Raw genomic sequence first — 18994 nt, 5'->3', positions numbered from 1 at the left:
TTCTTTTTGTGTTTTGGTTGAAACATTCAGATTTCAGCTGTTTAACTTAACTTGCATTTTAACATTTTAGTTGAAAATAAAATTTACTTACAACTTGTTAGCAGCATGGATATGAAAAAAAGCTTTTCGTATTTTGTATACTATCAAGTAATGCAAAATAGAATGCCAACGGCATGTGGTGTTCCCAGCCATAAAAAGTCAGATAAAACAAAGTTTTAGATTCCTACATTCGCCAACGACCATATCGGCTTGAGTACACCAGTTCTCGTCCGATCACTGAAGTTAAGCAAGGCTGAGCGTGGTTAGTACTTGGATGGGTGACCGCTTGGGAACACCACGTGCCGTTGGCATCTTCTTTTGCTATTTTTGTCATTTTTTTTGGTTTAACTCTGAAATTAACAGTGATTATTTGAGCTTAAAACAGTCAAGAATGGCATATCATTCGGCTGTTTTTCATTAATTTAAGCAAAAAAGTATGGTAGAGAGAAAAGTTTGATGTCTCGAAGAGAACTGCAAGATCAGTTCTGGGTCCCAAGTCATTCACCATCTATCTAAATGATGTTCCTAGTTATCCTCGAACAAAACTAGTGGTTTTTGCAACAACATCAGCAGGCTCACTTGTTAAAAAAATTGATGAAAAACAGCAATTAATTAATTCAAAAAAAAAATGACAAAAAGGATGCCAACGGCACGTGGTGTTCCCAAGCGGTTTTTTTTTTTAATAAAGTTTATTTTTTCTTTGGAGTAATACATGTTTGTTTCAGAGGTGAAAATGTAACTTAAATAAAAACCTTACATTAATTATATTGAGATAGAATTGTCCTTGATGACTTCTTCTTTGCTCCATCTGTTTATTTGCAAAAATATTTCGGATTATTCCTTTCGCTTTGTTTTATTTGAATTTAAAAAAGAAACAGAAGATTCTAATTATAATGTGGATGTATTGAAAAATTAATTGCTTCTAGTTGATCTAGAGCAAGATGTTAATAAAAACAATACCTTTCATCTCTTTATATTAAATTTAACTTAAAACTAGATACTATTTTTCTATTTACAATATTTACAAAAGAGAGGACTAGTGGTAGGATAAGGGAAGAAGGAGTAGGTGATATGTTGTTGCGTGGTATCAGTCTCTTCCTGATGTTGGTAGACATCTTATTTGGATAATTTCAGCAGTCTTGTCTTCAGCTTGTCAATATGTTTAGCACTGTGTGTTAACCACCAGTATTTTTTTGATAATATTCTATGATGATCATGCCAATCTCTTGTTGGCAATGCTTTAGAATATTTAAATTTTTCAGCATTTAGCTGTAATACATCATTGTAGGTCCATGTTATTTTTTTGTTTCTGCTGTGTCTTGACCAGTGATATATAACTGGAATATTGTTTTCATCTTGAATCAAGCCATCTGTGTCACAATTGATGAAATCTTGCGGAGTTAGATAACCACTGTTTCTTCTCTTTTCATAGCTACCAATGTCTGGTGTTGCTAATCTTAATATGACTTTATTTTCAATTTTTCTCATATTTGCTAGATAATCTCTAGTTAGTTTTATGGTAAAACAGTCGATACGTGGTATCTGAGCTCTCTCGTATAATATTTCATTACTGATTCTTTTTGTTATGTCATGTTCTTTTTTGAAGTTGATGTTAGTACATGTGCGTAGACATCTTCGTTCAAACTTTCTGATTTCTTCGATTACTGTAGAACTTGTATTCCACCACACTGGGCAGGCGTAAGTAATAATTGGTCTTACTAACAGTTGATAGCAGATTAGTTTAGCAATTTTTGATAGTTTTTTATTGAAAAATATATTTGAGTTTGCTCTGAATGCATTGGTTGCTTTGGTTAGTTGTTTTTTTAGGTGTTCATCGAGTCTGATCATCTCATCAATATTGACACCAAGATACTTAACAGTTTTGCAATGTGGTATTGCTGATCTTGTTGAGGTACCAGGTTTATTTGCATAGACTGTAATCGTATGTCTTTTTGATCTGTTTACAGTGTTTACCGTTCTGTAAGATCTTCTAAACAGAATTGTTTGACATTTATCTGGATTGATGCGAAGGTTCCAAGTCATATAATTATCATTAATGTTATTCATTAAATGTGTTAACTTTGTTTCAATTACATCTGGTCTCTTATCGGCTACATATATAATCAGATCGTCAGCAAATGCGATGCTGTGAGTCATGTTACCAGGTACATTTAATTCAAATAAGTTTATTATTTCAGCATTAAATATGCTAAATAATATTGGAGAATTAACAGTTCCCTGTTGTAAACCTTCTTCAATTTTAAATGTTAGTGATGATTTATTTATACCATCGTGCACTACAAACTTTTTATTTGATATCATACTTTTTATCATGAGCGTTAAATGTTTTGGGAATTTTGCATTATTCAATTTATACAATAAACCATCTAGCCATATACTGTCAAATGCTTTCTCCAGGTCAATCAAGAGAGCACCTACCATTTTATTATCATGGAGATATTCATTTGTATCAGACAGTAATTTGTGTAGTGCATGTACAGTTCCATGTTTGTCTCTAAATCCAAACTGATTGTCGGGTATTATATTATTGTTATTACAAAAGTTAGTGATGTTTTGATTGATGATTATTTCTAAAACTTTACTTATTGCTGGAGTAAGTGTAATTGGTCTGTAACTGGTAGGTTTGCTTGGATCTTTGTCTTTTTTAAGTATTGGTATAACGTGCCCTAATTTCCAGTGATCTGGGAAGTAGTGTAAGTTAAGTACATTGTTGAACAAAATGGTATAATATTTTATTATTGTTTTTGGTAGGTGTTTCAGCACTATTGGTGGTATTGCATCAGGGCCTGAAGATGACTTATTTGGTAGTTTTTTCAAAATATTTTCAACTTGCTGTCCATTACAAAAGTATTTAAAACTTACTGGTGTCTTGTTTAAGTTTGTTGTTTTATTATTTATAATAACAGGATTTGTTGATTTATTCTTTTTGTTGAATGATGTTACCGTGATGTTATTTATTCTGTTGTTGTAGAACTCGTGATTTAATATTTCAGCGTATTCATTGATGGTTGATGTCAAGGTTGGTACTTTATTAAAATGCCTTGGCGAATTGATCATCTCATAGAAAGCGCCAATTGCATTCAATTTTTCAACTTTGTCTGTGAAAGTATATTCATTGTTAATTTTAATTGTTTTTGATAGATCAACATTCATTTTATCAAGTAAGGTTTTTTCATTTTCATCAATAGAGATAGTTTGTATGATATTGTTTTTTTTTTCTTGAAAGATTTTTTTCATGTCTGGAAAAAATGTGTTTCCATCTCTGTGATTGATCATTCTTATTTTGTTTATCCAATACTTGTTATTAGCTTTATCAATTTCACTTTTAAGTAATCTTTTTGTTTCATTAATTGTTTTTATAAGTTTTTTAACTGTTTTACCTTTGTCATTAGTATTGTTTTTCCTCCAAAATCTTAATAACTTTTGTAACTGTTGTTTTTCTTTTAATAACTGTTTTGTTTTTGTATTTGTGTATATATTAGTACAGTTTTGCTCGTAATGTTTTGGCACTATTTTATCAATTGAATTTTTGATGATTGTTTCTAGTTGTAATACGTGTTTATCTATTTCATCTAGAGATAAATTACGATTTGATGGAGGAGGAACATATACTGCTGAAGCTAAATGTTTTGTAAATTTATTCCATTTAGTCTTTTTAAACATCGGTCTATTATCAATAGAATTAACGAGTAAGTTGTTGTTCATATCATTTGGTAAGTGGACTGTAAATGAAATCGCCTTGTGATCACTATCATAGTCAAGTGTTTGTATTTTGTCATTATTATCAGTATCAATTTCAAGACGTTTATCAGCTAGACATATGTCAATGTAAGAACCAGATGCTGGTCGAGATGGTTCTGATGTTGTGTATATTTTCGTTTTATACTTGATTCCGTCTTGATTTTCCCATTTAGCCAATAGAGCTCCTTTAGTGTTGGTGCATTTGTCACCCCAATCTGTTCTTCTAGAATTTAGGTCACCTGCCATAATAAAATAATTATGCCTGTGATCTAAGCTCAATCCTTCAAATAATTTATTTATTTCATCAGTGTAAACGGTTCTGTTTACATGATTAGCATATGCACTGATTACAAAAAATTTAACATTCATTTTGTTTGTTATTTCAATTATGGTGTATTCTATTATTTCATTGTTTAATGATGATGGTTTTGTAATAATTTTGTAGTCAAATTTTTTCTTGATCATGATAGCAGTACCACCACTTTGTTTGGATTTTGGTCTGTCTGTTCTGATAAAATTATAGTCTTTAAATTCTAATTTGTGTTTGATATTTAATTTAGTTTCTGAAATGAGTAATACATCATGATTGTATTTTTCGGTAAAATTTACTAGCTCCATTCTTCTTGCTTTTGTGATGATGGAGTTTGCGTTTAATGCAGCTATATTTATTTTTTCAAGTTTTAGTGTTTTACTAAATTGTTTATTATTAATTTGTTTGTTGTTTGAAGTTTTTTTATTCATATTGTAATGGTTGATTTTCAAGTTTATCTTCGAGCTCATTTAGTTTGGCTGTTATTTTGCTCATCATTTTATTTATTGTTATAGTACATAATTCTTCAATTTTGTCATAAATTTGTTTTACCCAGTAAGGAGCTTTATCATTATTGTAATGTTCTTGCTCATTGCCAGATAAGTAATTATTGTTTTGATTTTGTGGTTGATGTGTTTGACGTACTAGTTTTGGGTACCTTTGTTCGTATTCTTGTTGTGGTTGTTGTCTTTGTTGTATTTGATTTTGGTTGTTGTTGATGTAGTTGTTACTGAATGCATTTGCATATGTTACATTTTTTGTTGTGTATCTGTTTATTTTTTCTAAGTTGTGTGATATTTTTATTTATTTTTATTTGGTCGTTAATTGATTTTTTTGCTAGTTTTATGTAATCACAACCATGATATGAAGCAGGGTGACCCATTTTTTTACAGTTAGCACAGAATAATGATGATTTATTAGATTCATTTGTAATTTTACAACCACCAATTTCATGTGATTGTCCACATTTAACACAGCGATAGGCCAGATTGCAGTTAGAACTGGCATGACCTACTCGTTGACATCTTTTGCATTGGAATATATTTGATTTTCTCAACTTTTCCCATTTTACAGGTTGGTATGCTACTGTTTTTATTTTGGTAAGAGGTTCAGTTGGTTGATCAGCCTGGATCTGTATAATATGATGATAAGTATTGGGGTATTTTTTATTAAAATTAACTTTGGTTATTTTGGTTATTATTGTTTGGTTGTCAACAGCTGCTTTCAACTCTTCCAATATTTCTGCTTCACTGAAGTTTCCATCATTGACTCCTTTGAGGACTAAGTTCTTTGGTCGTAATTCTCTTGGAGTGTACGAAAAAAATGGAATTTGTTTTTTTTGTAATACTTCTTTACACTTTGAGTGTGTTTTGGTATTTTTTGTTGTGATTGTTAGGTCATCATTGACTTTACGAAAAGTAATTTCATCTTTTAATATGCCACTGTCAGAACATGCTTTAGCAAGTTCTTTGATGTTGTTGTAGCCCATCACTTCAATAGGCGGTGGTCTTATTTCTTTTCTTGTTGTTGGTGCATTTGTTTTCTTTTTTTCATTATTATTTGTATTTTCAACAGCTGTATCAGTTGTTGTATCTGTCTCCATGTCTTGTGTATTAATATCAAGTGGTTCATATTGATTCATATGATTTGGGATAGCTTCGTCATCAATATCAGGTTTACGTGCTTTTTTTGTTTTTCTTGGTGATGTGAATCCATCACTATCGACCAAGGTCAACTTACGTCTTGTTGAGTTTGATTGCCCAGCTGTTATTTCTGCATCTTGACTTGTTTTGGACCTTTCTTTTTCAAGAAGTGCTTTTATGATTTCTTGGTCTTTTCGAGCGGAGTACGGTCTTCTTGCAGATGTCTCTAATATTTTTTTTATTGCTTGACTACTAATTTTATTGTTCATGAAACTGTTGTTAGCCATTGTGAGGTTATGTCCTCTGGGACAGCCCTCGGCTATATCAAATGTAGGTCTTTCACTTATTGTTTTTGTTTTTTTTATCACGTTTAACGAAAATTAAACTTATTTAAAACTAATTGAAGCATAAATTAATAAAATGTTTGTTGTTTTTCACTCACTATTAATTAATTTATTGATGCAAAAAAATAATGCCAACGGCACGTGGTGTTCCCAAGCGGTCACCCATCCAAGTACTAACCACGCTCAGCCTTGCTTAACTTCAGTGATCGGACGAGAACTGGTGTACTCAAGCCGATATGGTCGTTGGCGAATGTTATTATTAAAATTTCAAATTTGAAAAATTTTCTCGTGATCACTTACTACTAAAACTTAGCTTTAGTTGCAAGTGATGCGTGCACTAAAAATCAATTTTCTTATTTTAGAACAACAATGACTGAAATATATCATCAATTAACAAGGAAAAATCAATGAAATTAAAATATATCTTCAAATCAATATACATCTTTATTTTATCTAGATTGTTTGTATATCTTATTCCACTAAGAGAAGAGATGCCACATTCACATTTGAGCGTATATCTTCCCATTTAATAACATCCATTATTATAAATGCGTTTTTTTTGCATTTAGTCCCTTTTGTTATTACTATACAGTGACGATATATATCAGATCAAATCTATATAGATTGAATAAGAAAAGGTTTTATAATATATATATATTATATATAAGAGCTCATGAATAATGCAATGTGCTTTATGGCACAAATTAGTAAATCGTAACGCACTTGTATTGGTAGCGTCTTGTATATCCAGCTTCTATTGTTATGCTAATGCAAAAGCGGTGAATATACTTAAAGAAATTGAACAAGACGGTTATTCTATAGAAGCTGCAATTAGCTGTCATTCTGTAACCTTTTATGACCTACAAAATGGTATAATTCTTCATTTGTTGAAATCTCGTTTTTATAAACAAATAATTAATACACTAGTAACAAATAAGTTAACAAATATATCTATTATTACATAACAACGGTCTTTAACTTGTTCATAAATTAAACTCCTCTATAAATGCATCTTTAAAATTATTTTTTTGTTCATAAAAAAAAAAAAAATTTCAACGATATTTTAGCGTGACTTATAGATGGGCTTCAACCAGCTTACCACCAAAATAAAAAGTATAGAATAAATTACCATTAATTTACATACATTTTCAAATTGAATTACGAGGTAACAAAAAGATTATGAAATCGTTTTTTGTGTAATTTAAATACTTTTTTTTTTTTTTGCTCATTTTTATGTTTTTTTATATTTGTCTTAGTGCCTGATAGTTGATTTGAGTTGACAACAGCTAAAATAAGATAAAAAAAATTTTTTTTTTTTTTTCCGAATAAAGAAACTATCAAAATTAATCCATTCGATATGTTAATTCAGTCGATTGTCATTTTTAAGGTGTCAAGAGGCTGAGCGAAAAAAAAAAAAAATTTACCAGTTTTGGGATAAAAATGTCGTTAAAACTTTTTGATTATTATCGGTAACATCAAAGAGTTTTCTAAAATAAATTCATACATTTATATATTTTATATTTCGTCACGAGCGATTGATGTAAAAAATAAATTCAGATATTTTATTTTCATAAGATTATGCGTGCTTAATTAATTTGATGATTTTAAAAATTATTGTCGGGTGTAATATTATCATACTATCAACAGCGGGTGTGAAATTTCCATTGTGGTTTGAGATAGATCCAATGAAGGGGAGCCAAACTGATCTAATTGATCCATGGTGATTACTGTTCTGATATGTACTATACTGGGGACACTCCAGGATATGACGCTGATCCATTGTGGCCCACATTATTATAATGAATTAGATCGATTGACTCTCAGTTTATTCTCTCACCATTCAGTTTACTGTACATTGTTCGTGTTGAAAAGTTTTGCTGATGTGTACATTATTATATATTATAAACTATTAACCGTTAAATTTGAATAAAATAGTCAATATCATGTCGTTATTATTTTTTTATTGTTGAATGGCTAAACAAGGAAGCAATTGAGCTTGCACGGAAAATTTTTCGTAGTTCAATTCAGATGTAAACATAAAGTTAAACAAAAAGACTTATATAGTATAACTTTTGGAATCATAAGTTGAATCGGATCTTTGAAAATTTTTTTGTTATCTGTGTATAATTAAAACTCATCACGATCATAAGAGTGTTATTGAAATTCGTCAGTCAATTATTAAAATTTTTTTAGAAATTATTCAACCACTCAAAATAAATAATAAAAAGAACAGCTAATGTTTTTTTATTTTTTAGTTCACTGACCGTTTGTTAAGTTCTGAACAATCAATAATAATCGTGCAAGTGTGTGACTATAGGAATACTAAATGCATATACTAATACATATATGTATATAAATGGTATTCGATGATGAAGAAGAGAAGTGAAGATAATATGTGTGATGGAATACTGGCTTGCAAAAATAATTGGTCTCAGTGAAATATAAATGATAGGAAGATGAAGGCAGAGAGGTGGGTATGTAACGCAAGTAAAGATAAGAATATATATAGTTTGTAATGGCCGGCATATTGCGAAAGGAAAATGCGTGTGTGAGCGAACGATGAAGCTGGAGGAGCTACTTGGTACGCGAGACGTACGCGCATCGTAATTGCGTGCCCCGTTTTGAAATTATTCATCTCCCCAGAGCACAGGGAGGAATATAACGAAAATAAAAAAACAAAAAAAAAAAATAATAATAAAAATAAAAAAACAAGGGAGCCCCTGAATATACTCTCGGCTCGCGCGCGGTGGTACCATATAATGCATAGAAGTGCCAGTCATTATATTCTATACGTATACTCTTGATGGTCAGCCTCCAAGTAGATTGCAACAGCCACCTCCACTTTGCTTTATTCATCAGATTTTTTTTTTATTATTTATTATATCTTGTTTTATTTAATTTTGCTTATATTTTTTGATTTATATGTATACGTTATATTATTTTTTACATATTAATTATTTATTATAAAAAATCTATTAATTTATTATTGATATAATAATTTATGAATAATTAATTTTTTTTTTTTTTATTTTTTTCAATAATTTCTACAAAATATTAGTAAAGATAGAAAAAAAAAAAAAAAACTAACAATTTATTAAAATTAATTTTATATTTATTGATATAAATTGAAAAAAAAAAAAAAATGTTTGAAATTTTAATTAAATAAACAATAAAATTAAAAAAAAATAAATTAATAAGGAATGTAATAAAAATTTTCAAATGAAAAAATATTACTTTCAAAGAGAAATTCAATAATATTAAAAATATATTTATATATATTTTTTACATATCAATTAAAGAGTGATATAAAATTTAAAGATCTAATTAAAAAAGACAGTAAGAAAAAATACTTAAGTTATCAACCTATCAATAATCTTTAAAGTGTTATATAAAGAAAAAATTATTAGCATCAGTATTATTTTACTGCTGATAAATAAAATAATTTCATCATTTCAGTCATTGGAAAAAAATTATTTGTTTTTAATTTTTTTATCAAATTAGCTATGAAATCTGTATGCTTTAAATTTTATATTAACTTAATATAAAACATATTACTATATAATGTTCTTCATCAAAATAATTTTTTCCTAATAAAATGAGAAAAAAATTATGACTAGTGGACTTTTGATTTAAAGTCGTTAAAACTCACTTAGTTTAATATATGTGGCTGAAACACGACTCTCAATTTGTGTTGAGAATATTATATACATATATATACATATATATATGTTTCAGTATCTCATCCCGGTAATTTATTTCCTATATTTTAGCAGATCGACCTGAATGCAAGTGTGTGTCGGGTGCGAGGCCAATTTTTTAAGTAGCTTCCACCATACCACATCTTTACGATCCGCAGTTAATCTTTCATGATCGATGTAATGACCACGATTACGTTCATTAACTTGGCTCAAGATAAACCCATGCAGATACACACTTCTTTGCTATGCGCCTCCAAAAAATTCATTATTATAATCATTTTTTTTTTTTTTTCTTTGACACTCATTCATTGTGAATATTTGTATTTTTGATTTCAATTTCTTTTGTACTTTTTACTTCTTTTCGAAATGTGAATATATAATGATATTAGTATCCGTATTTTTTTATATAAGTTTAATCAAGTACACAATTATTACCGAATTGAAGAAATATTTATAAAGGTGGGGGATATTGGTGGAGAATGAAAAATTCGAGGACCGTTGATCGAGTGACTTGAGTCACTAGAAATTGGCTAAAGTTACGTTATTAGTATTCGATAAACTATTTTTTAAAATAAACTTACAAAAGTTTTCTGGCCACTGTAACCAGTTTAAATTGACTCGTTGAATGAAATATCTGGGTTCAAATTTAGTTTCATCAATTTTAAAAGAGATACATTTTTTTAAGATGTTTAGATTTTATTAAAAAAATTTTTATTATTATCAAATATTTAATGCTCAGTACAATACAAAATTTTATAATAATCACTCAATTTAAAAACTATAGTATACAATTGAAATAACTAAAATCATTTTTTTTTTTTTTTTCTTGAATGAGTGCATTAACATATATAAATAATTTTGAGATACCGTATAAAAATATTGCGACAGTTTAATTAAAAAAAAATGTTAAAAATAATATTAATTATTTCAATAAATTGCAAAAAATTAAAAATAATATTTTATTTCCAACTGACTGAAAATAATGGAAAAAAAAAAAAATGAATTGTGTGACTTGAAATCATTGACTGACAAATCTTAAGTAAATATTTTGTATAAAACACTTTGTGTGTTAAAAATAGTGACCATGGGGTTTTAATGTCGAGATTAATAACGCGTTGAGCATACCACGTAAGGATGTCATTTGTTGTTGTTCAGAATCCAGCACCAGTTATCTTGGAGCATAATGCTCAGGTTTCAGTTTGCTTATGACTCGGTGTCATGCAATCACATCCAACACCTTTTTTTATTCCTTGGCATTTTCATTTCCCATCACCTTACTCTGTATGTCATCAACTTATTATTTAAACCTTTAACTAGTTTACACAGCTAGAAGTTGTTCAGTTCACTTGTAACTATTTTTTTTTTTAATTTTATTTATTTAAATAAATTTATATTTTATTATCTATATATATATTTTCCACGAGGGTTATCTGCTTTTTTTTTTTTTCTTTTATTTCTTTTATTAACAAAGTTGATTACTTGAAGTGCAAGTATCTTGGTCATGCTGTGGACTGATATAGGGTTCGAGTTTCCATTACAGATGGCTTACAGCCACGCGATCTTAGCATTCGTTACGTTTAATATTTTTTATATTATATGCATGTTTCTTTTTGATATTTATTTTGTTTAAATTTTTAATTTTTTCAAGACTTGACAGAGACAAAGACAGAGAAAAGATGAAGAGAGATATGTATGGATATTGGATATTCAGTTTATTGATTAATTTTTGAACGAAATAACATGAAAAATTTCAAGTCATTAACAATAATTAAAAGACAGTTAATTTTTCATTGTTCAAGTATAAATACATGATTTTTTTATTTTAAATATTTGTTATATTTTTAAAAAATGTAAAATTACGTGGGTAAAATTGGTGTTTCTTCTACGATTATGAAATGACGATTGACGTAACGTAAGGCGATGCATCTCACGTCATTTCATAATCGTGCAAGAAACACCACTCTGCTTAAAACACAAACCTTCAAAGTCTTGGATTCTTTAACTTTCAAAATGTTCATGAAGAAGATGAGTTCCTTTTCCCAATCGGCGAAATTATTAAAACATGGTAATTTCGGCATATTTCTTTCGTTACGATAAAAATCATGATTCATTAACAAGGTTGAGTTACGTTAACAATAATATTGTTTTTCATCTTCTCTTCATGATCATTATAATTTTTGAATGTAATACCACTATTAATTTATTGTTATTATCACTCAAACCACTATCAATTGATGATTATCTCGTAAAATTTTTATTTTTTAATCATATTTCTGTTGGAAATATTCCTCCAACTTTCTCCGTCTAGAAAATTTATCTACCATTTCCCCTACTCTCTTACGACTTTTCTCCGTTTTGTTTCAAACTTTTTCGATCCTTTTGAGAACTTCTATATACCCAAAATAATTGTAAAACATACAAAACTTGATGAGAATTGAGAAAAGACGGAAAAAAATCGGAGAAATTTTCATTGTTCTTTGCGAAAAGAATCAGAAAAAGCAAAGAAATATTTCCACCTGCAGGGTTTTTTATTGAATTTTTATTTTCTAGCAAAAATACGTTTTCCTGAAGTTGTTGATTTAGTTGAAGAAATTGAGGCGTTACGAACAGTTGAAGATCTTAAAGAAACAATATTGTCGTCGAAGAAGAATTTCAAAGAAATATTAATTGACTAGTCTAGCTATTACATTAATATTAATGTAACTATTTATTTATTTATTAATCTCCATTATTTGCAAATATGAGTATGTATGCATACTGACCAGCATTTAGTTCATTTGATAATTTTTCGAAAAACAATAAAAGAAACATTATAGATAATCAAGAGAATACATAGGTACATTTATGCAAAATTATATACTCGTTTTCTTGCATGGATTCATCACTGGTTTTTAAAGAGAAGTCCTCATATTGTATAATTTCAAATTAAACTTTATTATACACGGAGAGAATTTCCGATAGATAATCAGAATGTGAATTTTTATAAAATCTCAGTGTAACCCCGAGTCGGCGGAATTTGTTCCCTGGTAGAATTTTCGTCCAACAATTAGCTAATAACTAGACATTTTCGATGGAGTTTAAACATTATATAGCTAGTTTATAGACTGAAAATTAGGTATATGTTGGGGGTATTGAGACGCTACATTAGCCAATATCTGTCCAGTTTTGATGGACTAAGATTTATCTAGTATTTAGATAGTTTATGGTTTTAAACTTATCAGTGAGATTAGCTAGATTAGATTGATATTTTATTCATATTGATTTATTATACATGAAAATGATCATTATTGATATTTTATTTATTGTTACAGAAAAACCGAAATCAATTTGAATAAAAAATAAGATAGGATCTCCTCCGTAGATTTTTTTTGGCAAATTAACTAACCTCACTTTCACCATTTTGACTGCTGTCATCACTCATTTAAGTTAACTTTACTCTATTGTGTATTCGTCGCAATCCACGCTGCTTTTTACTATACGCAATTTAGATTTATTTATCCGTAACATGTTTCACAAAAAAAAAGAAAATATAAAAATTTATGCTTTAACCAACTTTATGTCCATGCTTTATGTACAGCTTTGTCAATAAGATATCAGACAATATCATATCAAAAATTTTGTAATTGATTGTTTAAACGCAGGGCGCTGGGATCAACTTCTCTATACCATTATGATTATTAAAATATATCGATTTTATTGCAAGTTATTAGATATCTATTTTGTATTTGGAGTAAGTACTTATTCTTAACGATAGGAACGCTCACGTCGCTAACAATGTAAATTTTCAATCTAATTTCTAGCGATTTATTAACCAGTTTTTTTCGAACGGACCCACTGCGCAGCAAACATAGGTAGCAACTATCTAGTTTATACCCATTTTTAATTAATACATTTTTTTGCCATTTTTGATGTCTAATAATTAGGTTTAGTCCATTAAAACTGAACAGAATTCTACCAGGGTTGCCAACACTTAGTTTCTCTACTGGTCCAATGACATAATCTCGGGGTAACCCCTTAGGATAGTTCGGCTCCGTTGAGTCTTGTAAACAATGACATTTTGGCAGTGGCGCACCGAAAAAATCTCGGGGTTACCATTAAAGAAAACAAAAAAAAAATTATTATAAGAATATAACAAATATATATATATTTTTTTTTTTTTTTTTTTTGTATCCCGATGTCCTGACCTTGATTCGAACCTACGTCTACCTAACTCTACATAAACCTATATTCCAAATGCCAGTGACTTATCCACTAAGCCATCGCGCGCTAACGTGACAGTAGGAAAAATTTTGTCTTTATTAAGAATGACGTTCAATTGATGCGAAATAGAAGATGTTTTAATAATAAGTAGGATAGTTAAAAATAAATATAAAAGTATAAAAATAAAAAGAAAAAATATTGAATAATGAGATTTATTACATTTATTGATATATTTTGATCGACATGTTATAGCAAATAGCTAAGAATAAAATAAGACAAAATATTTTAATTAATTTTAATTAATTCGAATAAAAAAAAATTTATACTTTCTTTGAATCCGTCTTTTCTTTAGCTACGTCTTGTCAATGGGATTTTTATTTATTTAATAAATAAAATACATATATTTTTATTCAGGAAAAAAAAAATAGTCAAGAGAAAGAGGTAGCTAATAACAAAATGTAGCTAAGGAATTAATGTAGCCGGTAAAATTATGTTTTCACCATTGATTCCGGGGCTACATCTTTTCCTTAGCTACTGCTTTTTCTTGGACATTTGTATTTTTAAAAAATAAATTTACATGTATTTTATTTGAAGAATGAATAAAAATTGTCCAAGGAAAAGCAGTAGCTAAGGAAAAGATGTAGCTAAGGAATTAAGGTTGCCAAAGAATTATGTTTCAAGGAAATAATTCCTTAGTCACATTAATTCCTTAGCTACATCTTTTCCTTAGCTACATCTTTTCCTTAGCTACTGCTTTTCCTTGGACATATGTATTTTTTTAAAATAAATTTACATGTATTTTATTTATAAAATAAATAAAAAATGTCCAAGGAAAAGCAGTAGCTAAGAAAAAAGATATAGAATGTGACTAAGGAATTAATGTTGCCAAAAAATTGTGTTTCAAGGAAATAATTCCTTAGTCACATTAATTCCTTAGCTACATCTTTTCCTTAGCTACTGCTTTTCCTTGGACATTTGTATTTTTTCAAAATAAATTTACATGTATTTTATTTATAAAATAAATAAAAAATGTCCAAGGAAAAGCAGTATAAAAGAATGTGATAAAACTAAGTGTTATAAAAATTGTGTTTCAAGGAAATAATTCCTTAGTCACATTAATTCCTTAGCTACATCTTTTCCTTAGCTACTGCTTTTCCTTGGACATTTTTTATTTATTTTATAAATAAAATACATGTAAATTTATTTTAAAAAAATACATATGTCCAAGGAAAAAATGTAGCTAAGGAATTAATGTGACTAAGGAATTAATGTTGCCAAAAAATTGTGTTTCAAGGAAATAATTCCTTAGTCACATTGATTCCTTAGCTACATCTTTTCCTTAGCTACATCTTTTCCTTAGCTACTGCTTTTCCTTAGCTACTGCTTTTCCTTGGACATTTGTATTTTTAAAAAATAAATTCACATGTATTTTATTTATAAAATAAATAAAAAATGTCCAAGGAAAAGCAGTAGCTAAGGAAAAGATGTAGCTAAGGAAAAGATGTAGCTAAGGAATTAATGTGACTAAGGAATTAATGTTGCCAAAAAATTGTGTTTCAAGGAAATAATTCCTTAGTCACATTAATTCCTTAGCTACATCTTTTCCTTAGCTACTGCTTTTCCTTGGACATTTTTATTTATTTTATAAATAAAATACATGTAAATTTATTTTAAAAAAATACAAATGTCCAAGGAAAAGCAGTAGCTAAGGAAAAGATGTAACTAGAATTAATGACTAAGAAATAATGTATAAAAATTGTGTTTCAAAGAAAAAATTCCTTAGTCACATTAATTCCTTAGCTACATCTTTTCCTTAGCTACTGCTTTTCCTTAGCTACTGCTTTTCCTTAGCTACTGCTTTTCCTTGGACATATGTATTTTTTTAAAATAAATTTACATGTTTTTTATTTATAAAATAAATAAAAAATGTCCAAGGAAAAGCAGAAGCAGTAATGAAAAAATTAATAATGAATTGAGAGGAATTAATGTTGCCAAAAAATTGTGTTTCAAGGAAATAATTCCTTAGTCACATTAATTCCTTAGCTACATCTTTTCCTTAGCTACTGCTTTTCCTTGGACATTTTTTATTTATTTTATAAATAAAATACATGTAAATTTATTTTAAAAAAATACAAATGTCCAAGGAAAAGCAGTAATGGAATAGAATAATAATAAGTGTGTTAATAAAATTGTGTTTTAAGGAAATAATTCCTTAGTCACATTAATTCCTTAGCTACATCTTTTCCTTAGCTACATCTTTTCCTTAGCTACTGCTTTTCCTTAGCTACATCTTTTCCTTAGCTACATCTTTTCCTTAGCTACATCTTTTCCTTAGCTACTGCTTTTCCTTGGACAATTTTTATTATTGAAAAATAAATTTACACGTATTTTATTTATAAAATAAATAAAATGTCCAAGGAAATGTCGTAGCTAAGGAAAAGATGTGGCTAAGCAATTAATGTTGTTTTAAACACAATTTGTTTTGCTACATTAATCCTTCAGCTACATTTTTTCCTTACCTGCTGCTTTTCCTTGGGCTTTTTATTGATTTAATAAAAAACATACATGCAATTTTATCTTTTAAAAATATTTCTTAAAAATACTCGATATTTTTTTAATTAATTATCCAAATTGTTTTAAAAAAAATAATTCCTTATAACAAGCAGTATTTAAAAAAAAAGCGCTACGAGAGAAATTAAAAAAGCAACTCGATTTTCTCAAGGCATCACCTAATATGACTTCGGCTGAATTCGGCAACGATGACGAAGTCAATTAAGCGAAGCCTTGAGAAAATCACGTTGTTTTTTTTATCTTATCTCGTGGTGCCCTGTGAATTTCACCGGAGAATGCTAATTCAAAGCAATCACGAGATGTCAACAGGGCAACTCGCACTAAATCAAGGGATGCCACTAGATTTTTTAAATGTATCTTCAGGTTTTAAATTGATAATACTGAGAAAAAGTGAGGGTCAAGAATATAGTTATAAATTTCAGAAAATCACGGGGTAACACTTAAGCTTTCTAAGTGTGCAATCGTGAAAAGCCAGTTGTATGTCAATGATTCCGTTGACTCGGTGTTCCCCTCAGATAATCAGAGTGAAATTCTGTCCGTGTACTAGATATATATATTGAAAAAATTTAATGATTAATCGTTTTTCTTTTTTAATCACTTTTTTAACTCCAAAGAAAGAAAATAAAGTGTTTTTTTAAATATAAGTTTATTTTTTTTTTTGTTTGTATTTAGAATTTTTAAACTTCTCAATCAGTAGAGACATCATGTACATTATGTGATTAAGTTCCATGATTGACCTTCAAAATTAAGAACAATACACTGAAAAAAAAAGTTCTACCAGATAGAAGTTTTGTTCTAGGAAATTTTTAGATTTGAAAAAAGAAAAAAAGTTCTTGTTATGAATAGAAAACTTCTTGTTAAAAGACAAAAAAATTCTTGAAACATGACAGATTTAGATTTGAAATGAACCTAAAGTAGATTTGAAAAAAGAAAAACAAGAAGTTTTCTATTCATAACAAGAACTTTTTTTCTTTTTTCAAATCTAAAATTTTCCTAGAATGAAAATTCTATTTTCAAGAAGTTTCGTTATCAAATATAAAATTTTTTTTTACAGTGTACATTAACAATTAACAGGCTTCTACATTTACAAATAGATTTTCTAGACTGATTTTTTTTACAGATAAACGTTTTCATCTGATTTTTATTACACAAATTAAGCCACGTATATTTTGAATCTACTAAATTCTGATTGGAGGAGCTGATAAAGTGCTCAAAACGTGGTATACAAATGCTCATCAACAACCGAAAATGAAACTATACCATTATTATATATGGACATAATCGTTGCATGTAATAACGAAAAAAAAAAAAACATTTTTATCAACAGAATCCTAAAGAAGTAATTAAAAAATATATATGAAATTCAATTAGTATTATCTGTGTATTGAAAATTGAGTTTTAAAATGAAATCGATAAAATTATGAATTGGTAATAAGGGCAAGAAAAAACAGGAGAGTGATACAAGGGGGTGTGAAGAAACCGTGTGTTGTTTTATCGGCAAAACGCACTTATCTCACAGTAGAGAGTTGAAAATCCGGTCGCATTAAGATATCTATCAGAGCAACGGATGTACGCTATTAAACTTTTACTTTATTTAACGCTCTGAGGGGCCCTACAGCTTGCAAACATTTTCTTCTCTCATCTATCCCTTTATTTATTGTTATAGTTATTTTTATTATTATAATTATTATTATTGATTGTCATGAATGTTGATTAAATTAATCAGCAATTTTTTCAATGTTCTATTGCTATCATTCATATCTATATATACTGAGGTAAAGAAAAATAATTTTTTAGAATTAATAACATGATATTTTATTGCTTGTGTATATGAATAGTTTTGTGTTTTTTTAACGAAACGACGCCAATGAAATAAAGAAATTTAAATATGTATTTTTTAGTCCACTTTCTCGAGAATTATGACTTATTTTTTGACGTGTAAATTGTTGTTGTGATTGTTGCAAACTGAATGAAGCATGCAAGGATTTTTAATGACTTGGCTTTATCGATAAGTACAGCAGTTAACTTAATTGCATGGGCCGGTGAAAAACGATCAATTTCGTCAGGATTTATATATATGTAATAACAGAGATAAAAATATTAATTTAAGGTGTTACTATATTTAATTACCTATGGTATGCCATCAACTTAGCAAAAACAATGGAAAAATTTCTTTGTATTAGTGTATACATTCGTTGAGTCAATGATGAAACTTATGGCAATTAAATGGATTTAAAATATTACATATTACTAACATGATATTAGGTATATAATGTATTTGGAAAATCGAAAACACGTCGTTTTTTCAAATGCCATAATATCATTGTGCTTCCCAATATATTTTGTTGAATAGCACTCTAAATTTTATTGCCCATACAACAGAAAATATGATATATACTGACAAAACGAGTTTCAAATAAATCTCAA

General features: G+C 28.5%; 2 non-coding genes across 2 annotated transcripts; one reads left to right on the top strand and one right to left on the bottom strand.

Annotated features, from left to right (window-relative positions):
* The first annotated feature begins 231 nt into the window (after positions 1–231).
* Positions 232–350, top strand: LOC122859945. Its single transcript, XR_006374389.1, has one exon. It is a non-coding gene; the product is annotated as a 5S ribosomal RNA (ribosomal RNA).
* Positions 351–6227: 5877 nt separating this feature from the next.
* Positions 6228–6346, bottom strand: LOC122859944. Its single transcript, XR_006374388.1, has one exon. It is a non-coding gene; the product is annotated as a 5S ribosomal RNA (ribosomal RNA).
* Between the last annotated feature and the right edge of the window lie 12648 nt (positions 6347–18994).

The sequence above is a fragment of the Aphidius gifuensis genome, linkage group LG6, assembly GCF_014905175.1.
Source record: "Aphidius gifuensis isolate YNYX2018 linkage group LG6, ASM1490517v1, whole genome shotgun sequence".
NCBI lineage: Eukaryota > Metazoa > Arthropoda > Insecta > Hymenoptera > Braconidae > Aphidius > Aphidius gifuensis.
The sequence above is the reverse complement of the archived record's forward strand: the minus strand, read 5'-3'. Positions and strand labels throughout refer to the sequence as shown.